Here is a 23,691-nt window from a genome sequence, read left to right as displayed (position 1 = left end):
CCCTAAACTGAACTTTTTCCTTTCAGCCAGCATTAGGGTTTTAAACCCTAAACTGAGCTTTTCCATGCAATCAGCATTAGGGTTTTAAACCCTAAACTGAATTTTCCTTTTAGTCAGCATTAAGACTTTAAACCCTAAACTGAACTTTTTCCATTCAGCCAGCATTAGGGTTTTAAACCCGAAACTGAGCTTTTCCATGCAATCAGCATTAGGGTTTTAAACCCTAAACTGAATTTTCTTTTTAGTCAGCATTAGGGTTTTAAACCCTAAACTAAACGTTTTCCATTCAGCCAGCATTAGGGTTTTAAACCCGAAATTGAGCTTTTCCATGCAATCAGCATTAGGGTTTTAAACCCTAAATTGAATTTTCCTTTTAGCCAGCATTAGGGTTTTAAACCTTAAACTGAACTTTTTCCTTTCACCCAGCATTAGGGTTTTAAACCCTAAACTGAGCTTTTCCATGCAATCAGCATTAGGGTTTTAAACCCTAAACTGAATTTTCCTTTTAGTCAGCATTAAGAATTTAAACCCTAAACTGAACTTTTTCCATTCAGCCAGCATTAGGGTTTTAAACCCGAAACTGAGCTTTTCCATGCAATCAGCATTAGGGTTTTAAACCCTAAACTGAATTTACTTTTTAGTCAGCATTAGGGCTTTAAACCCTAAACTGAACTTTTTCCATTCAGCCAGCATTAGGGTTTTAAACCCGAAACTGAGCTTTTCCATGCAATCAGCATTAGGGTTTTAAACCATAAACTGAATTTTCTTTTTAGTCAGCATTAGGGTTTTAAACCCTAAACTGAACGTTTTCCATTCAGCCAGCATTAGGGTTTTAAACCCTAAACTGAGCTTTTCCATGCAATCAGTATTAGGGTTTTAAACCCTAAACTGAATTTTCCTTTTAGTCAGTATTAGGGTTTTAAACCATAAACTGAACTTTTTCCTTTCAGCCAGCATTTGGGTTTTAAACCCTAAACTGAGCTTTTCCATGCAATCAGCATTAGGGTTTTAAACCCTAAACTGAATTTTCCTTTTAGTCAGCATTAAGAATTTAAACCCTAAACTGAACTTTTTCCATTCAGCCAGCATTAGGGTTTTAAACCCGAAACTGAGCTTTTCCATGCAATCAGCATTAGGGTTTTAAACCCTAAACTGAATTTACTTTTTAGTCAGCATTAGGGCTTTAAACCCTAAACTGAACTTTTTCCATTCAGCCAGCATTAGGGTTTTAAACCCGAAACTGAGCTTTTCCATGCAATCAGCATTAGGGTTTTAAACCATAAACTGAATTTTCTTTTTAGTCAGCATTAGGGTTTTAAACCCTAAACTGAACGTTTTCCATTCAGCCAGCATTAGGGTTTTAAACCCTAAACTGAGCTTTTCCATGCAATCAGTATTAGGGTTTTAAACCCTAAACTGAATTTTCCTTTAGTCAGCATTAGGGTTTTAAACCCTAAACTGAACTTTTTCCTTTCAGCCAGCATTAGGGTTTTAAACCCTGAACTGAATTTTTCCTTTAGTCAGCATTAGGGTTTTAAACCCTGAATTGAATTTTTCCTTTAGTCAGCATTAGGGTTTTAAACCCTGAACTGAATTCTTCCTTTGTTCGGCATTAGGGTTCTAAAACCCTAAACTGAACCTTTCCCCAGCTAGTCGGCAGCAGGGCTCCAACCCTGAACTGAGCATGCATATCCTCTTTCATCAATTTTATGAAGTTCCTGGCAAATAATTAGCGAAATTTTCCTAGTGAAACTGGGGCAGAAAATTTTGTTCGTTTGTTTTCTCCCGCAGGTCTAACCTTGAGCCACATGGATCGAAACGACCCACGAGATGAGTCCCAGTTCGGAATCAAAGAAGAAAAAGAAAAAAAAAAGAAGATGTCCCGAGATATCGGAGTAAATGGAAGGCAGATTGACTCCAACATTTGATTAAGGTCCTGAACCCTGCCGATCGCGTCTCACTCGGTATCTCAGAGATTAAACAAGTCGCCGCAACTCGCAAGCATCAAGATTCAGATCGAAGTCTACAAGCAGAATCAGCTAAGACCCAAGATCAAGTCGTAAAAGAATCATAGATAAGAATCTTGTAACTAGCAATTGACATGCATATAAATAGTTAGTCCAGTTTCCGATTTTCGTTTGTTTGTAATAAGGTGGTCAGTGATGCAGCAGTGACAACAGCAACAGCAGTAGCAGCAAGCATTGCAATCCCATGGTAGTCCCAGCTACCAAAAACTTCCCGAACTACATTGACCTGATTCCTGTTTAGCCCAGGATATGTAGGAAATCTTTGAAGCAAGATTCGGTCGGATCTTTCAAAAATGTGTTTCACACGGAGTAGTCCATAGGCAAAAATCGCTCATACACGCTCACTTTATCTTTGCACGAAAACTCTTCGTGTTTCCGAACAAAGAGGGGAAGCTGTGAGCACGTGATTTTTGCTTCGCACGACAATCACTCCAAAAGAAATAAAAAATAATAATAATTGGCCCTGCTGTACAATTTTTGGATTTTTACATGGCACTTCGTTAATTATTTGTGATTTTTGCCCATTCTTACCTCATTAAAACAAAATACAAAAAATGTGTGCGTCATGCATGATTCGAACCATAATCCGGTCGTTAAATAGAAAATCATAAATAGGCATCTTCGTCCGTAATTTTTATTTTGTTTGATTTTACCTGCTTTGAAATATTCTAGTGTGTGTGCAAACAATTGTATTGAGTGTGTATTTAATTTCAATTTGATTTTTGTTGCTTAGTTTTGTTTTTAAAATAAAGAAGAAAAAGAAATAACAATAAAAAGGGGGGCTTCTTCTTCCGGATTGGGCCAATTTATTAAAATTGGCCCAAACAAACAGCCCAAAACCAAGCCTGCCCGGTCCACACCAGCTGAATACCTAGAGAGTCCAAACGACGTCGTATTAATACAGGTTGATCTGGGCCGTTGATCTCAAATTAATCAACGGTCAAGATCAATTCCCCATAACCCACTAAGGAACCCGACCCGTTTCCACCCGGATCGACCCAAACCCTCTAAAAGATGAAACGACACCGTTTCCTTCAAGCTGAAGGATCCTGGCCCTTCATCGCATCTCATCCAACGGCCAGGATCCACCCACCCACTAACTATATAAACCCTTTACCATACCCTGCCCCCCTATCCAACACCCCAGCCTTCGTCTTCACCAAACCCGTCCCCTTCAAACCCTAGCCGCCCCTGTATCCTTCACCATGAAAGCCGGCGGCACGGACGCCGGTGACCTCGCCCTTAACACCATAGAACCCCCGTGCCGTCCTGAACCCAAATCTACCAACCACACACCTCGAATCCTATCCCACCTTCTCGAATCTTCATTTGAAGATTCGAGTCGGAACCTAATCTACACCGATCTGCCTTAAATTCATACCAGACACTCCCCAGACCCCCCTCGTGACCAAACCATACTTGGTTTGGTCCGAATCTGACCAGGGAAGCACGAATCCCAGATCTGAGTTTTGAAACCATAAGGTTCCTCGTCACTGGTTCATACCCGTTCGAGCCAAAGAAATTAAGGTCTAATGGACCTTAATCGAAGTGTTTCTCATCTGAGAAACACTTCGATTAAAGTCCGTTCAGCCTTAAGAAAGGTCTGTCCAAGTCCGAGTCAAGGTTTTGATTTTTCGAGATTTGAGGTGAGTCTTGCTTGTTTTTCTTTATTTCTGTTTGGTCCATGTGAGTGATTAAATGTCAGTTCATGTTTTGTTTCAATTTGTGTCTTTGAATTTTTACCAACTTCTGTTTGTCCACTTTGCCTGAACCACTGTGTTTGTTTGAATCCCTCCTTTATTCTGATAACGCGTGTGTATATGCTGTGCGGATAATTGAGCTCCAAATGTTGACCGATCAATTGGCTCCTCGAGTACCACTTTGCTTAGCCAGTACAATTCAAATCATGTGTCGATACTGTTAAATGTTTGATTTTTTGTTACGATTGTATGTGTTATGATTAATATAGTCGAGTCGACATGTGTCGTCAATTAGTTTCAGCTGTCCGAACAATAACAAATCGACTTACTTCTGCTAAGCATATGTTGAATCAATTAAGAACCAGTTTTGTTTACTTATAGTTGTTGATTTTGATCAGTAATGTAAAAGGGATGTTTGGTTTAAGTTCTGAATTGGAGGGCATGTGCACTTGTGCACAGCATGTGCATTGGTGCACCTCATGTGCTTTGTGCACAACCTGTGGCCTGCATAAAGGTTTTTGTTAAGTTTTAAATAATTTGACAGCATATGCTGTCAGATACATTCTGCTGCCCATACTCTACTTTAACCTCAAAAATAATAAACATTACTTAAAGTGAGTCTGCCAGGGAATATCATGGGTTTTGTTCATACTTAATTAGCCAATTGGAATCTGAAAATGGAAGGCACATGGGAGGGGTATTGTGATATTCTAAACAGGCTGTTAAAAGGGGTAAGGAAAGGCTTATAAAAGCAGGACCGAGAGAGAGAGAGGAAGAGGGAGGACTTTGAGGAATTTCTGGAAAAAGGAAGAAAGGCATCTGATAATAGGGACATACAGACATAGAGGGATACCTAGACTGAGAGGATTGAAAAAGGATAGAACTGATTTTAGGAAAACACAGATAGAGAGAGGTTAAGAGATAGAAAGTATACAATCAACAATCAGAAACTGTTTCTTCCTATTGTTGTTTGGGTTTCAGTTGTTCAACCTGTTTAATCGATTCTGATTCTTTGAAGTTCTAATTGTGTCTACTAGTCGAGTGTTTTCATTGGTTTACTACTGGTTTTGGTCTGTCTGGATTTCTGATTATACTCCACTGGGTGTTGCTGTCATTTGGCTACTTCTTTCTATTGACCATAGTTGCATTTCTGCACTCGAGCCTGTTCGGCTGTGTTGCTTTGTTTGCTGCTGTCCTGTCCTGCTGCTATTGCTAGTCCTGTTTCTTGCTGCTGCTGATTTCCACATCTTCTTCTTCTTCTCCTTTGCATTTTCAGTATTTCCAGGTACACATTTCAAGTCCCATATTGATGTAACTGAAACAGTTTGAAAGCATGAAATGAAAAAGGTTGAAGAAGTTCAAGTATTTGTTGTAATATTCATAGTACATTAACGGGCCTGTAAAAATTGATTAGTTTATAATTCAACAGTTCGAAAGTATGTACTGATATTCCGAAGTTTACCCCTTTGTATTTTAGCTCGGTAGTTGTTTGTTAGTATGGGGTATGTATACTCCGACCTTATACAATGCTGTTTCTGTTTCATTTAGTCTTTTTTGGGTCCCGTTAGGCAGTACCTAGGGTCACATTCAAAGTCTCATTAGTAACAATATCTAGTAGCCAAATCCTTTAATCTAGTCCAAATAAGTTTAGATAAGTTCAACTCAAGAAATGTTCGGATTACGTGTTGTATTTCGTTAACTCGTACATGATTCCTTGTCAAATTAAAGCATTTTTCATTAAAGTATAATGTTTTCTTAACGTCGTAGATAATTAATCATAAGAATCCGGATCAGGCCAAAGCATATAATTAAATTATCATGTACCTCTTCTTCTAGTTTTAGGGACAAATGTATTAAAAATGTAGCCACTTTAGGATATCCTTTCTAAAATAGAGACGAGCCTCGCCAAATAAAAATGCAAAATTGCGGGGCCCTCGATAAATAATCATAGTAAATATTTAGAATTCAGGCTAGGCCGTTTAGTGAATCTCATGGCCTTTTCAAAAAATAATAACGCGTTAGTGTCTTTAGGCGCGGCTTAATTAAATCATATTCTTAAATTCAGGTGCACATTGATGTGACCCAAATCCAAATCTCAACGAAGTCAAAATGTGTTGACGATCACGGGCGCATTGATTGTGACATGGTTCGAGATGCATTTTCACGACGTTGCAATTCTATAAAAATAAGTTATAATGATAAAAGCGGTTTTAAGTTTAATAAAAGCACGTAAGTCATAACATGTATTTAAATCAGATATTTAGCCTTTATAACAATTTAAGCGACCGTGCTAGAACCACGGGATTCGAGGGTGCCTAACACCTTCCCTCGGGTCAACAGAATTCCTTACTTAGAATTTCTGGTTCGCAGACGTCATTTGGAAAAGTCGAAAATTTCCTCGATTTGGGATTCAAGATAAACCGGTGACTTGGGACACCAAAAGCCAAACCTTTCCCAAGTGGCGACTCTGAATTAAATAAATAATCCCATTTCGAATATTGTCACTTAAATTGGAAAAACTCCACCCGCACATTTTTACCCTTCAGGGCCGGGCGCGCAGAAAGGAGGTGTGACAGGCACATGTAAGGTATGTCATCGTCTCGGAAATTTGCCCTGAAATGACTCATCTTGACGACCACTGGTACCACCTGCTTTCTGCTTGCTTGCCTCATAACTCGTATATGGACATATTTATACATCCCTATCAACCCGATCAATACCAAATGTGGAGCATCACTGAACCTGATAGTAAACTCGTCCGTTGGAAACCATTTAACCATCCACTGCACTTGTTCCTCGGTCAGATTATCGAAGAACTCTACCCATTCGCTGGCACTTTCCGGCTGAGCAAATCTGTCTGGAATGTAGGTCATCTGCATAGGGTGATGGAAAGCGATGTGGTCATTCCATGCCCTTCGCGGAAATTCTTGGCGATAGCGACCCTTTTTGAGATGCTCCAACAACCATAATTGCAGCAATAAATTGGAGCCCTCGAAATGCTGGACCCATTTTTGACAGCACTCCAGAGCCCTATAGATATCAGCTATGATCATGGGGACTATGGTATATGTCTGCCTATTAATCCCTTCCATCAGAGTTTTGGCGACCACGGCCAACCTAGTGTGGATTCTTCCCTTTTTCATTGGGAACACTATTATCCCCAAAAAGTACATAATGAACACGAACGCTTTGTTGTGGATGTGACCCAGTGAAGTGAGGGCAATCTCATCATGATAAGTGCGGAAAGACTTGTTGTGGCCATACCTCTCATAGAGATATTAGAAAGGTACGTAGGAGTCCTTCAGGCACACCAGTTCGACATTTTGTTTCAACCCCATCATTTTCAAAAATCCCCTACTTGTGTGGTTTTCTGGTGCCAAAAGCTCGGGGTTGTCCCAAGTCAACCCTGCAAGTCCTCCTATTTCCTCTAGGAGCAGTGTCATTTCTATGTCACCAAAACAGAATACGGCTCTTTCACTATCCCATAATAGGGTGGCAGCCTCGATCAGTTTCTTGTTAGGTTCAATATCTAGTAGGCAAGGCAGGTTACCCAGGTACTTCTTCACATGCTTCTTGTCACTTGAGGAAAGATCTTCCCACCAATTTAGCAACAATGGAGGGATATCGCTAACCATACCAAATCTGGGGACTTTTTCCCTCATTTTTTGCAAAATAAAAGGGTTAGGCCTTACCCCCACCAGACTCAACTATTTATACATTTATGATTATCATATCGGCATTTAGTCCTTCAAATTAATGCGCAGAACATGATTGCATCCGTTGGGATTATGAAAAACCTGATGGACTTTGGATAAGGCCTGTTTTAAAGGATCATTATGTGGACAACATAACTGATCCGACTAGGTTTGACCATGATGCATGCACAATTAAAGTAGAGTAAGGTTTCTATGGGGTTTTAGACTGATTTATTATTTTCCTTGAGAAGAAATAAGATTGAGGTTGCGTAATAATTGTGTTGGAAGGTATTTTAATTGAGGAATTTAATAATTTAAATGTTTCCATTAAACTTAGTACTTTCAAGAAAATGATTTTGATTTATTAATAAATTTATATTTGACCGTGTCGCATGTATAATTTGCGAGCGGGGAAAATTCCTTAAATCAATATTTGACTGTGTCGCACGTATGATTCGCGAGCGGGGTATTTACTTCTACTACTCTCATGGGAGCGGGTCGATCTCCTCGACAGGTTAATAAATGCATCTGTGGTTCTCGTCATTTGACCCTCTAGTAGTGCACAATTTACCTTTATGGTGGATAGGGCCGTATGCCTCGGCATTTCCTATATATATATATATACACTATTCTCATGGAATCGTGCGTGATATTTGGCTCGGAGCCAGTGAATCTGGGGGGATTTTTCCCTGATTTGAATTATGATAACTTCCTTAATGAAATCTACCATATCAATTTATATGCTCTAGTTACGGAGGGAACTTGGTAGTTGAAAGATCGAGTAAAATTATAAAGAGAGGAATTGTATCATGTGTTTATACTTATTTATTTCACATATTTGCTCTGTTTCATGTTTATTCACCCCTTTACGGTACCCGAAATGATTGGACCACTAGTAAGTGTCGAAGTCGACCTCTCGTCTCTACTTCTTCGAGATTAGACGAGATACTCACTGGGTACATGTTTCTTTCGTACTCATGATACACATTCTGTGCATTTTTGTTGCACAGGAATATGTATGTACGTGGCCTAGCTTGGAACAACGACATGGTTGATACGGGGACTTAGGTGAGTTGCACTTCTTGAGATGACCTGCAGCCAACAAAGTCTCCTTTAGAGTATTGTATTATATTATCTCTATTGTCAATATTGTATTCCAGACGGTTATTGTATTACATTATTACCTAGAAATTTCTCATGCACTTGTGACACCGGGTTCTGGGATGATTATGGGATTATTCAACATTAAGTTTGTTAAAGACATCATTATTTATTCAGTAAATTTCAATATTTATTGTTTAATGTATCAAGGAATGATTTCAATAAATACTAAAATGGAAATTAAATTAACTTCATGGTGTTGGCTTGCCTGACAGTGGTGTCTGGTGCCATCACGACCCTTAGTGGACTTTTGGGTCGTGACAACATGTATCAGAGCACTAGGTTCCCTTAGTTCTCACGATTCATGAGCGAGTCTAGTAGAGTCTTGCGGATCGGTACATAGATGTCTATACTTATCTTCGAGAGGCTATAGGGCTATTAGGAGCACTTCCCTTCTTGATTTCTCATCGTGTAATTTATTCCTTTGAGTCTTACGCCTTTGTTTCCTTCCTACTCGATCTTATGCGATGCGAAGCGCTTATTATAAATCAGGAATTGAGGAATTTTTAATGGTACTATAGATGTGTTGCGGGATGTTTTTCTTCACATTGTTGTTTGGGCTATTGTCGTCGCCTTGAATAAGGATATTCTGTCATTTCAGCTCCGTAACTGTACTTTTGAGAGCCTTGACGCTATGCACAAGTTGCTATGATGCACATGAATAGTTATCGCATGATATCGATGTGATGGTGAGATGCTTGTCCATGCGTGGAAGCAGTGTATGACTTGGAAGAATGATTTCTAAGTGCGTTATTCAGATATTCGGTGTTATATTTCCGGTGAAAGAAAGCCAATCGGACTATAAATGATCAGGTTTGGGGTTGATAGAGTAACGACACTCGATGTTTTCAAACATAGTGGAATTTTCATCTACGACGTGGTTTCGTCGTCCTCGATTTAATGTGTTAAGTTTGCCGGTGTTATGATCTTCTACAAATCACCTGTGGGGCAGATTATTGCCAGATAGTATTAAAGAAGTGACTGATAGAGATTGCGGGGTGCGGTGGTTCAGGACTGAATCGATGTTTCTAATGTTAATGGCTCGAGAAAAGATGATTTTCGGAAGGTTTAAAGTTAGTAGCGGTCTATTGGTTCAAGTTCTACTGAGATAGATTTTAGATCTAAGGCATCAGCTGAGTATCAAAGAATGAGGAAGAACATGTGGGAACTGTCATGCGATGGTTAAACTTCTAGAAGGCCAGGTGTAAGAAGCAAAAGTCGAGTAGCTGCTTAAACAAGAAGGGTTTTGCCAAAGTAGGAGAGTAGCAGAGTAGCATATGGGTTTAGTGGTAGGATAACTACACACCTTGAGGAAAAGTTTAAAGTGATTTGGGAGTTTAGTGGACGGTGATTGGGTCTGCGGGCCTAACTTGAAATATTGGCTATCATACGACAAAAGGAGTTACTTGATATGAAAAAGGATACAACATGGCTTTGAATTGGAATATATTGTCACATATTTAGTTGATGTCCCTAAGGAGTGGACGGACTAGTATGGTTGGTGGATGAGAATAAGCTTGGGATGTGTTATTGGTGTCGTAATGATTGTACCCCGTGTAGCGATGTTGGAAGACGTCGGCGTGTAACTTCCATAGGTGGGTTATCTCCTGTGAGCAGGTCAGCAGTCGCGTGGTTGGCAAAGCTTCATCAAAGAATTTTACCGGTTATCAGGTAATAGGTCGAATGTATGGATATGGTTGGTGATTCATATAGTTCATAAAGGTCAAGTAAAAGGATTTCGAGGAGTTTGGCAAGCTGTTTGTGTAAGATCAGGTCGACTATGAAGGAAGAATCTTGGTGGGTTCCAGAGTTATGTAAAGGGTGGCTCCAAGCTAAGTGGGAGAGTCCCACCGCCTGCGATTTGGGTTACATGGTTATATACTGGTGAAGTTTGCGGTTATCGGCGTATTGGTGGATTATTAAGGCTAAGGGAAGTGATTTAGTTAGGTACTCTATCAAGAGAATGTTCATGTGATAGAAGAGCCTTGGAGTTGATTATTATTAAGGACAAAGTCAGAATGAGTATACTAGTTTAAGACGTGATTATGCGCACAAGGAGGGTATAAATCGGTTTGTGGGTTTTAAGACAATGTGGTCTTATGAATGGGGTCACTCAGGGCGAGTGCGGATTGAGTTTGCTATGTTTTGAATGGATCTATTAGTATTTCTAAGTCAAGTTAAAGATAAATGAGAATAAGTCGGATCGGTTAGCAATGGTTGAATCAACATGATGCTGGCAATGATCAGCTCCTTCAGTGTGTTGAGTTACTCATGTGATTTGTGACGGTATGTGCGAGGATTGACGGTCTCCGTAATTGATTTTATTTGAAAGTGTTCAAGTATTATAGTCTGTTATATGTAGGTGGATCCCGGAGGGAATATGGCGGTTTAGATCACTACTTGAGGATTTTGAATGTTCTACGGTTATGAGAATTCACTCCTATGTTGCTATGGTTCTCTCAGAATGAGTTAAGTAAAAAGTTTTGATATGATGAAGTTTTTACCCTATTAGTGGTTCGGGAGTGTCATGACCCAAATCGATGGGCCGCGACGGGTGCCCGAGTCCTGCTTGTCAAACACCCTTAAGCATGCATCTTAGATGTAAACCTGAATAACATCTGCTGAATTACGAGAATAATGTACATGAAGGAAATCCGCCAAAAAAGGCATACATACACATATATGTGCAACATACGTAGGGCTAGCGGACAAGGCTGCTATAGACAACTATATAACTCAGAACTGGAAGCCGGCAAGGCCACATACTATCCAACTATACAAACTATCCACAGACCTCTAATAGAAATATAATTGTACAAAGACAGGACTGAGCCACGTCATACCCATATATATATATATACAACATATCGTACCAATATCAAAAGCAGCTCCGGACCAAGTGGAGCACACTAACTCCGTTGATCAAGGATCCTAAGAAGGGGGACCGTCAGCTTTCCTACCTACACCTGCGGGCATGAAATATAGGCCCCGTGAAATAGGGCGTCAGTACGAAAAATGTACTGAAAATGTAAGGCATGAAAATCAATACGTAAATGATATAGAGGAAACATGGAATAAAGAAATCCATCTGTAAATCTAAATAACTTTGTAAATTCTGAAACATTTCTAATGTCATGCACGTGCGTACAAATATCGTGCCATGCATTGGTATGGGTGTACATAATATCATCAAGCCTCTGAGGGCATCCCATCATATCATCTCAGCCACTATGGGAAAAATCATCAACGTATACCAACTGATCAGGTGGTGGTGCGTATATAACCCCATAACCTTTTCCCATATCCCATATACATATATTTACATATATACGCGTATATAACGCCATCTGGTCATGGGTCAATTCACATGTATAAATGGATGAAATGCATAAAAAATACATAGAAATCTAAATATTCCGTCCAGATAAACTTTTTCAACTGCGTATTATTCTGAGACCCATGAACAGAATATAATAAAAATTCTCATGGGAATCAAGAATATAGACACCCCTAATATCTCTATGAATAGAGTAATTTATGAAAACTGTGCATTTGCTCGTTTATCCAGTATATTTTGGACCATGCCAAAAGAATGAAGGGATGACCTTAACATACCTGGAGTAGGGAACATTCTGTATAATATTCCGTTGGAGAACCTTCATTGATTGAATTTGCAACTCAAAAAAAATTCGGATTAAGCTACTGCTTCCTGAATCCTTGAACGAAATTGTTCTTGCTTCTTTGAAATTTATATGAGAAATTTGGTCTTGGATTTGATGAAATTTTGGACAAAACTTTTGATTCTAACATTTTTTTCGAATCCAAGGACAAAATGTTTTTGAATCTTTAACAAACAATGGATAACAATGGCCCATGGATAATGCTTATAAGCAAGCATTATTTTGATGAGACTTATATTTAAGTCTTGCTTTTTAGTTACACTCCCGTAACTAGCCACATGGAAATAATGACTAACGAGTCATTTTTGTCATGGTTTCTTTGTGCCATGATTTAGATGGCTATATTTAATAAATTTTTATTCACTTATTAGTTAATCGGGTAATGTCCTGTTACCCAATAATTAATCAATTACTCGCATAATTTAAAAAATTTCTCAAATTAATTAAAATTTTACTTATTTTTAAAATACTTTATACATGGTACCTTGTATGGTACTAGTTCATAATCATCGGGTATTATCACTCGACCCGTATTTTATCTAAAATTGGCCACTTTTAACGAAACTCGTTTTCTTTAATTCGTGTGCCCCTTTATCCTTCATGACACTTCTTTATAACTGTTATAAATAGCGTAAATAAGTTAACCTCAAGATAATCTCATCCCCGAGTCTATGTCAATTAACTGAAGACGAAGCTTTTAACGTACGAAATCGCGAGATGTAACATCTTCCCCTCTTGGAAACATTCGTCCTCTAATGTTCAACTCCCCGTGATCTATATAACTTTGGCAGGGTCGCATTTGTAACAATACTACTACCAAATCTCCCTGTAGATGCTTAATAATCCAACACCACACAGGATCACAATTATCAATAACGATAATGGCCTCACACGACCAACGACAATAACCAATAAAAGAATTTGTACACATACCTTATGGTTATGATGTCTCAGTCGGAACCTTCTCTGGAGGAGGAAATAATTAGGGATATCTAGACTTCATGTCTTCCTCGGACTCCCAAGTCACTTCTTCCACATTGTTGTTTCTCCAAATTACTTTCATCGAAGCTACGTCTTTAATTCTCGATCTCTAAATCTGTCCGTCTAATATAGCAATGGGAGTTTCTTCATATGATAGCTACTCTGTGAACGGAACGTCATCAATTAACACAATTCAGGAAGGATCTCTGATATATTTACGGAGCAAAGACCCATGAAGATTTGATGTACAGACTCCAAGTCCGAAGGCAAGTCTTATTCATATACTACCTAGCTTACTTTGCGTATGATCCTTTATGGTCCCATGTACCGAGGGCTATATTTTCCTTTATTTTTGAACCTCATAACACCTTTCATCAGTGATACCTTTTGTAATACCCAGTTTTCCACCTAAAATTCCAAGTTTCATCATCGATTATCCGTATAAGCATTCTGACGGCTTTAAGATGCCAATAGCCTTTCCTGTATAAGCTTAATTTTCTCGATTGCCTGTTGTACCAATTCTGGTTCTACTAATGTAGTTTCCCTAACATCGAACCACCCTATAGGTGACCTACACTTCCGTCTGTAAAGAGTTCCGTATGGAGCCATCCGAATTCTAGAATGGTAGCTATTATTATATGCAAATTCAATAGGCGACAGATGATCATCCCATCTACTTTTGAAGTCTATCACACCAGCTCGTGACATATCCTCAAGTTTCTGAATAGTATGCTCAGCATGTTCGTCTGTCTGGGGATGAAATGTCGTACTAAGACTTACTTGAGTCCCCAATCCCTTTTGGAAGCACCTCCAGAAGTTAGCTGTAAATTGAGCTCATCTATCCGAGATAATAGATACGAGGACACCATGTAGTCATACTATCTCCTTAATATAAAGCCTTGCATAATCCTCTGCAGAATATGTAGTCCTAACGGGCAAACAAAATGGGCCGACTTTGTAAGCCTATCAACAACCACCCATATCGAATCGAACTTATGCTAGGTACGACGTAAGCCTACAATGAAATCCATATTGATTACTTCCCACCTCCAAGTCGGAATCTCCATAGCCTATAACAATCCACCGGGCTTTTGATGCTTAATCATAACCTACTGACAGCTAGGGCACTAAGCAACAAACTCCGCTATATCCTTTTTCATTTCTTCCCACCAATATACCTCCTTGATATCATGATACATGTTTTTTGCTCATTGATGGATAGTATAACGAGGATAATGAGTTTCTCCCATAAACTGCCGATGCAGCCCTGCAACATTAGGGACACATAATCGTCCTCGATATCTGAGGACCCCATCTTCTATAATTTCAAATGGTGTCTTCTCCTTTTGAGGGGTGGTATCCCTATAATGAACTAACATAGGATCCTCGTACTGGCGTTCCTTTACTTCAGTTATTAATGAGGATGTTGTCATATCCTGAATAGAAATTCCAATATGACCAGAGTCTAGTAACCGAACTCTAAGACTAGCTAGCTGGTGAACCTCATGTGCTATTTGTTTTTCTTGTTGTAAATATGATAGGCTACCCATAGATCTATGGCTGAGGGCGTCAGCTACTACGTTCGCTTTCCCCGATGGCATGAAATATCAACGTCATAATCTTTAAGTAGCTCCAACCATCTTCTTTGACGTAAATTCAACTATTTTTTTCTTGAAGATATACTGAAGGCTCTTATGATCCGCATAGATATCAACATGAATGCCATACAAGTAGTGCCTCCATATCTTTAGTGCATGAATCACCAGGGCTAACTCTAAATTGTGGGTCGGGTAGTTCTTCTCGTGCTTTCGCAGTTGTCTAGAATCATAAGCTATAACCTTTCCATTTTGCATCAACACACGACCCAATCCAATGCCTGAAGCGTTACAATAGATAACATAACCATTGGTCCCTTTTGGGAGTGTTAGAACTGGTGTTGAAGTTAATCTGTCCTTCAATGCATGGGAACTTCGTTCGCAAGCATCGGTCCATTAAAACTTGGCTCCTTTCTGAGTCCACTTATATGGGTATCTAATACTTCATGTTCATGAAATTCCCTCTTCGAAGTCCCAAACTTCATCCTTTATTTATCACAATTATGCCCTTATTCCACTACCAGGGAAACATTTCATATATTCCAAATATTACTAGTCTTAGATTCCTCTGAGTTCATTTAGGCTATACTAAGCTTTTTATAATTTAGAGAAACCATCAGCGCTCTTATGAGCTTAACCCCGAGGACTTATCCATTCTCGTCCCCTTTTTACTCGCCTTTTTTTTTTATCATTCCTCCTATCTTCCTAAAACATTGTCGCTCTACTTTAACTTGCGATCCACACATCTTTATTTATACTTATTCGCAACCTTCCTCCAACTTGCTTGCACCATAGATTTCCTTATGTTATTCTGGAACATCAAGCGAAACATGACATACCACTTTGTTCAAGGTTCTAAAAGAGAAGAAAGTTCCGTTACAAGTTTCCTATAATAACCTGTCAAATGGAGAAGCTACAAACCTCTATCGGTGTCGGGGGTCTAGGTCGAGTCTTTTGTTACAACCCATATCCACATGTGTTAGTTCATGCCATATATTAGTTAACATAAATCCAATAAGGAATTATCTTTGAGATGATAAGAAGTCAATCCTATTGGTCTTAAGTGATACAAGAGTGTTTAAGGGTGATTAACAAGTATTAGAAGTTAAATGAATCAACGATGTTGTAACTCATATTTTCAAGTAATCTAGAGGTGTTTAATACACTCAAGAGTTCATTTATTAAGGTATTTTAATCATATAATATCTGTATCATAAGTCTTGAAGTCAAACGAGTTATGAAACAAAAGTCGACAAAAGTTGTCGCAACTTAGGTTCATAATTTTACTTAAATATTAGGTCAAATGTTTCTAATCTTTTATCCTAATTTACAAGTAATTACGGGGTTATATACCAACAAAATTAAATATCTATGAGTCTAGTTTCCAACGCATTAAACCGTTCATCGATACGATCTCGGAGTAGAGAGATATTCGCGTTTTTGCGAGACTGCGCCAAGTACCTCTCTATGGGGCCCACTAAGGCGGTTTAAGATATTTGGACCTATATAGGATGCCTCCAACCCGTTTTAAGTCATTTATTCTCACTATTTTCAGACTTTAGAACCCTAGGAACATCCTCTCAAGGTTCTCTCAAGATTCAAGACCCAAAAAAGGGGCAAACAACACAAATCAAGTGTCGGGAATCCCATGGCGCTAGTAAGTCTCTTGTTCTTCTTGTTGTTGCTCATTTTTGTGTCATTCCAGCTCGTGTGGGAGGTTGTTTTAAAGGGTTTATGTTCTGTAAATACTCCCTCATGTTCTTAATATCAATCCTAGGTGATTTCAAGCCTTCTAAAGTGATTCTAGTGCCGAAAAACACTAATTGATTCATGGAAATTTAAGGTCAAATTAGAGTTTTTATTTCTATATAAAGGTAAGGAACCTCTTACTCTATATGTATTTAAGATTATCCAAGTTGCGGCTAAGCCATTGAAGCTAGAACTTGTGAAATATATATTGAAAGGCTTGGTAGTAATGTTATTGTCTTGTGGATTATTTTGCGTTGCTGTTGGGCTGCGTATTTTACTACTGTTTTGTGGAGTTTTGGAGGAGGAAGGGTGTGGAGAAACACCATATATATGTAGGGTTATGGGCTGATAGTTATTCGTAGCATTTTCAGGTTGTTTGACACGACTACGGTGGTCGTCGTATGTATGGAGTGATTAGGCTGTGTGTGGACTATTTTGGGAGGCTCAATATGTTTATTATTGATGTTGTTTGGGCTGTTTGGTGACTGTTTTGAATGGTGTGAGGTCATATATATAGGGTAGGTGTTGTTCGTTTCATCGTAAAATAGGTTGTGGTCGATACATAATAGTTATGACGCTTAAATGATAACGATAGTATCGTTTCTCTTATTGTAGACTAAGGAGTTTTGACAATTGCATAGCTTGAGATTGGGGCAATATATACAAGGTATGTGAGGCTATCCCTTTCCTTCTTTTGCACGACTCCGATTGTACATAATGTAATGAACGAGCTTCCAAGATACTCTACTCTTAGAAGCTAGCAGTACTTACATTGTTTTCCCTCTTATGGAACGATTGATGTTAATGTTGCTTCTATTATTCTTATGTTATCAATGTTGTTGGTACTTCCTGATTCTTATAAGGTTCATGGTGAAGAGTTAGTCCTAATAACGTGTACAGAGGATACCGACCTTACGTCACTTCGAAAGGTTTAGAATGTGATTCCATGAGTCGAGCATGCATTATATATATGTATCTATTTTACTCTACCGAGCCACGCTATAGTTGGCCGGGTACGACACCTATAGTGCAACCACTGATCAGTTTGGTTTTACCGAGCTCCACGTGGCCGAGTACGATTCTACCGAGCCTTATGATGGCCGAGTACATTTTTTTACCGAGCCTATTATGGTCGGGTACGATATGATGATGATGATGCCCATAGAGGCGAATGTTTTAAGGGTTTATGTATTTATACATATGTATCATGCATTTCATGTAAGTAGCCCTCAGAGGTACTAAGATGTTACAGGTTGTATATTCTCTATCCTTGCTTGAATTACTGATCGTATTTATGGTTCCCTGCCTTACATACTCAGTACTTTATTCGTACTGACGGATAGACAGGCAGGTGCAGCTCCCCCACCACAGTAGGCTGTCTAGTTCAGCGGTGATTGGCGAGATCCCTTCTTCGGACTTGCCTTGGTCTTGGTATGCATTTTTGTTATAGACATTATGGGTATGTCGTAGCCCTGTTCCGGCTATGTTGCAGCCCTTATGTTTTTTTAGAGGCTCATAGACAGGTGTCGAATCATGTATTGTTTGGTATGCCTTGTCGGCTAGTTTTTGTTGTATAGTCTTTCATAATAGCGTGGTAGCTCATACCTCATATGTAGTTTCTTGATTGTCTGGTCATCCCCTGCTATGTATGTTCATGGCGTCATATTTTATTGCTGGTTGTCCATGATCCAGGTCTACCATTTAAATTGATATCGTTAGCCCTAAAAGATAATAATGAAGGTTATATGAAATGTACGTTGGTGCTCGGCAAATATGGTCGGGTGCTAGTCATGGCCCTCCAGTTTGGGTCGTGACAAACTTGGTATCTGAGCAAGTCTGTCCTAGGGGTTGTCTATGAGCCGTGTCTAGTAGATTCTTGATTATGGATGTGTAGCGCGCCACATTTATAATCAGGAGGCTACATGACATCTAGGGGTGTTACCTTCTTCCTAAATCTAGATCGTGCGTAGAGTTGAGTTGTAAGTGTTCGTCTCTAATATTCACCTTGTTTTTTCATTGATGCCTTCGACTAGGAAGCAAACGATTAGTAGACGACTTCATATAGCAGCGGGAGAGGGTACCAGTCAGGTGCCCCAAGTCAGAGCAGGACAAAGTGAGGCTCAGAGTGAGATGCCCTCTCATACCTCATCTACTCCATCTCCTCCAGAGGATATTAGAAGGCACCCAGCGCCTCCAGTTCCTCCGTCTGGCACTCCAGACCAGGATATGCGGAGTGCTTTGCAGTTATTGACTAGCTTGGTAGCTGCTCAGGCTCAGAGGCAGAATACAGGTGCTGCTGAGAAACCAGTTAGTACAAGAGTTCGTGATTTTAATAATTTAGACCCTCCAGTGTTTACCGGATCAGACCCCAAGGAGGACCCACAGACTTTTATTGACCAGGTTCATCGTACACTTCGGGTTATGCATGTTAGTGATACAGAGGCAGTAGAGTTGGCTTCTTATCGGCTACGGGATTTAGCGGTTCTCTGGTATGATAGTTGGGAGAGATCTAGGGGTCCGAACCCTCCTCCAGCTGTGTGGAAGGAATTTTCTGAGGCCTTTCTTCGTCACTACTTGCCAGTTGAGATACGACGAGCTAGAGCTGATAAGTTCTTGAACCTTAGACAAGGTAATATGAGTGTGCGAGAGTACAGTATGCAGTTTGATTCTTTGGAAAGGTATGCTCCCCATATGGTGGCCGAGATGAGTGATAGGGTGCATATGTTCGTGAATGGGTTGGGACCACATCTGATAAATGAGTGTACGATAGCCTCCTTGGTGGAGGGCATGGATATTTCCCGTATTCAAGCTTATGCCCAGACCCTAGAGGATCGTAAGCGCCAACAGAGGGCAGTTAGGGAGCAGGATAGGGGCCAACATAAGAGGGCGAGATTTGCAGGGTATTCTGATGACTTCAGAGGCAGCATCAGGCCACAGTTTTCGAGGAGTTCGGCGCCACCTGTAACTAGTGCTCCTCCACAGTTTCAGAGGCCTCGATATGATCGATCCTATTCTGGTTCAGGTCAGAGTTCGCGAGCATCTGGCTCGCAACATCACAGGGATACTAGTCAGATGAGACCCCCAACACCACATTGTGATCAGTGCGGAAAGGCCCACTTTGTATTGTGTTGTCGAGGTTCTGATTCATGCTATTCATGCGGACAGCCTGGCCATATGATGCGGGATTGTCCTAATAGAGGAGGTGATGGTATGGCTCAGCCGACTGGATCTGTGTCTGGTTCTTCCTCATCAGTTCGACCTCAAGCACGGGGTTTTCAACAGTCGACAGGTCGTGGTAGGGGTAGAGGTGCAGTGCCGAGTTCGAGTGGTGCTCAAAATCGAACCTATGCTCTAGTAGGTCGACAGGATCTCGAGTCGTCTCCAGATGTTGTTACAGGTATTATATCTGTGTTTTCTTATGATGTATATGCGCTGATTGATCCGGGATCTACATTATCATATGTTACACCCTTTGTGGCTAATAAGTTTGGCATTGAACCTGAATTGATAAGTAAACCCCTTGCGGTATCTACTCCGATAGGAGATTCTGTGATTGCTAGAAGGGTATATATAGGTTGCACTGTGATGATTTGTAGTTGTCAAACCTCGGAAAATTTATTTGAGTTAGAAATGGTTGATTTTGATGTGATAATGGGAATGGACTGGTTGGCCTCATGCTATGCAAATGTTGACTGTCGTACGAAGATGGTTAGGTTCCAATTTCTGGGTGAACCCGTCATTGAATGGAAAGGGAACATTGCTACACCGAAAGGTAGGTTTATTTCCTATCTTAAGGCAAGTAAAATGATCTCAAAAGGTTACATTTATCATCTCGTTCGCGTTAGGGATGCGGAGGCGAAACCGCCTACTTTACAATCAATCCCTGTGGTCAACGAATTCCCAGATGTTTTCCCAGATGAACTCCTAGGCCTTCCTCCTGAAAGGGAGATTGAGTTTAGCATTGATGTATTGCCTGACACTCAACCGATCTCTATTCCTCCATACAGAATGGCCCCGACAGAGTTGCGAGAGTTGAAGGTGCAGTTGAAGGACTTGCTGGATAAGGGCTTTATTAGGCCTAGCACTTCACCTTGGGGTGCACCAGTCCTATTCGTGCGGAAGAAAGATGGGTCGTTACGGATGTGTATAGACTATCGACAGTTGAATAAGTCTACTATAAAGAACAAGTATCCACTTCCAAGAATTGATGACCTATTTGACCAACTCCAGGGTGCCAAGTATTTCTCCAAGATTGATTTATGTTCAGGGTATCATCAGGTGAGGGTTAGGGAGAAGGATATTCCAAAGACGGCCTTCCGGACAAGATATGTGCACTTTGAGTTCTTGGTGATGTGGTTCGGGCTAACAAATGCCCCAGCAGCTTTTATGGATCTCATGAATACTATATTCAGGCCCTATCTTGATGTGTTCGTGATTGTATTCATTGATGACATTCTAGTGTATTCTCGTTCGGAGGCGGGACATGCGGGCCACTTGCGGATAGTATTACAGACGTTTCAGGATCGTAAGTTATATGCTAAGCTCTCCAAATGTGAATTCTGGCTGAACTCAGTAGCATTCCTTGGCCATGTGATATCTGATGAGGGTATTAGTGTCGACACTCAGAAGATCGATGCAGTAAAGAATTGGCCGAGACCTACAACACCATCAGAAGTCCGCAGCTTCCTAGGGCTAGCAGGATATTATAGGCGGTTTGTAGAAGGATTTTCCTCTATATCATCACCATTGACTAAGTTAACACAGAAAGCTACCAAATTCCAGTGGTGTGACACTTGTGAATGTAGTTTTCAAGAGCTGAAGAATCGATTGACATCCGCACCAGTGCTCACTCTTCCCGAAGGAACAGAAGGTTATGTGGTATATTGTGATGCCTCAGGTATAGGTTTGGGGTGCGTATTGATGCAACATGGGAAGGTGATTGCTTATGCATCAAGACAATTGAAGAAGCATGAAAAGAATTACCCGACTCATGATTTGGAATTGGCTGCAGTAATATATGCTTTGAAGATATGGCGGCACTACTTATACTGCGTCCATGTTGACATCTACACAGATCACAAGAGTTTACAATACATCTTCAAGAAGAAAGAGTTGAATTTGAGGCAGCGTAGATGGCTTGAATTATTGAAAGACTACGACGTCGAGATATTATATCATCCCGGTAAAGCCAATGTTGTGGCAGACGCTCTCAGCCGTAAATCAATGAGAAGCTTAGTACATATTGAGGCAGGTAGATGGGGGTTGATTAAAGAGCTTCATCAGCTAGCCAATATGAGAATCAGATTGTTAGACTCTGATGACGGAGGTGTTACTGTACAGAATACATCAGAATCATCTTTGGTAGCTGAGGTAAAAGCACGACAATATGAAGATCCTATCTTAGTACGATTAAGAGAAAGCATTCAACAGTGTAAAAGTATGGCTTTTGGGATCGGAAAAGACGGGGCACTGAGATACCAGAGCCGATTGTGTGTGCCTAATGTGGCAGGGTTGCGAGAGAAGATTATGAATGAGATTCATCAATCCTGATATTCCGTCTATCCCGGCTCGACAAAGATGTATCATGATGTCAAGGAGCAGTATTGGTGGGATAATATGAAGAAGTCTATTGCAGAATTAGTAGCCCAGTGTCCCAATTGTCAACAAGTAAAGATAGAACATCAAAAACCCGGTGGATTGCTTCAAAATATAGAGATTCCGACCTGGAAGTGGGAGGTGATTAATATGGACATCATAATTGGATTACCTCGCTCTTATCATAAGTTTGACTCCATCTAGGTGATAATTGATCGACTTACAAAATGTGCCCATTTTCTGCCAGTGAAGACAACTTACACGGTTGAAGATTATGCGAAGTTGTATATCAAGGAGATTGTTAGGCTTCATGGTGTGCCCGTACCTATTATATCAGACCGAGGAGCTCAATTTACGGCTAACTTTTGGAGGTCTTTCCAGAAGGGTTTAGGCACACAAGTAAATCTCAGCACTGCATTTCATCCGCAGACTGACGGACAGGCTGAACGTACCATTCAGACACTGGAAAATATGCTATGAGCATGTGTTCTAGATTTTAAGGGGAATTGGGATGATCATCTTCCACTCATAGAATTCGCCTACAATAATAGCTACCATTCCAGTATTAAAATGGCCCCATACGAGGCACTATACGGGAGGAGATGTAGATCACCAGTTGGATGGTTCGAAGTCGGTGAAACAGAATTATATGGGCCAGATTTGATTCACCAAGCTATTGAGAAGGTGAAAGTGATACAGGAGCGATTGAGGACGGCACAAAGCAGGCAAAAATCTTATTCTGATGTCCGACATCGTGATCTAGAGTTTGAGGTTGGTGATTGGGTTTTCCTGAGGATCTCACCAATGAAGGGTATTATGCGTTTTGGGAAGAAAGGTAAGCTGAGTCCAAGATATATCGGGCCGTATAAAATTCTTCGACGAATTTGACAGGTTGCTTATGAGTTAGAATTGCCATCCGAATTGGAATTTGTCCACCCGGTATTCCATGTATCTATGTTGAGAAAATGTATTGGAGACCCTTCTCGAGTCGTCCCTATCAAAGAAGTACAAGTTACAGAGGACCTATCATATGAAGAAGTGCCAGTGGGGATATTAGATCGTCAAGTCCACAAGCTGAGAACAAAAGATGTAGCTTCCGTCAAAGTATTGTGGAGGAACAAAAATATGGAAGAAATGACATGGGAAGCAGAAGAGAAGATGAAGTCTAAATACCCTTACTTATTCCAGAATGAAGATAACAAGGATGCTGGTGGAAGACAGGATACATTGGAAGGTGAAACGGCTCTATGAGGTAAGCAATAATTTGAGAATACTCCTCCTTAATACAAAATGGTGATATGTAGATAATGTAAATACGCATAATGCTTTGTGTAGCCTTGTGAAGCCATATGTTGGGCTTAATTACTTGCAAGTTTTGCTAGTGACCATTTTATAGGGGAAAATTGATCGGAAATTTCCATTGGAATCCACGATGATTTAAACTCCCCATAAACCCTTACATTCGAGGACGAATGTTCCTAAGGGGGGAGGGTGTTACAACCCATATC

The sequence above is a fragment of the Nicotiana tabacum genome, chromosome 10, assembly GCF_000715075.1.
Source record: "Nicotiana tabacum cultivar K326 chromosome 10, ASM71507v2, whole genome shotgun sequence".
Taxonomy (NCBI): domain Eukaryota; kingdom Viridiplantae; phylum Streptophyta; class Magnoliopsida; order Solanales; family Solanaceae; genus Nicotiana; species Nicotiana tabacum.
This window is presented reverse-complemented; position numbering follows the sequence as displayed.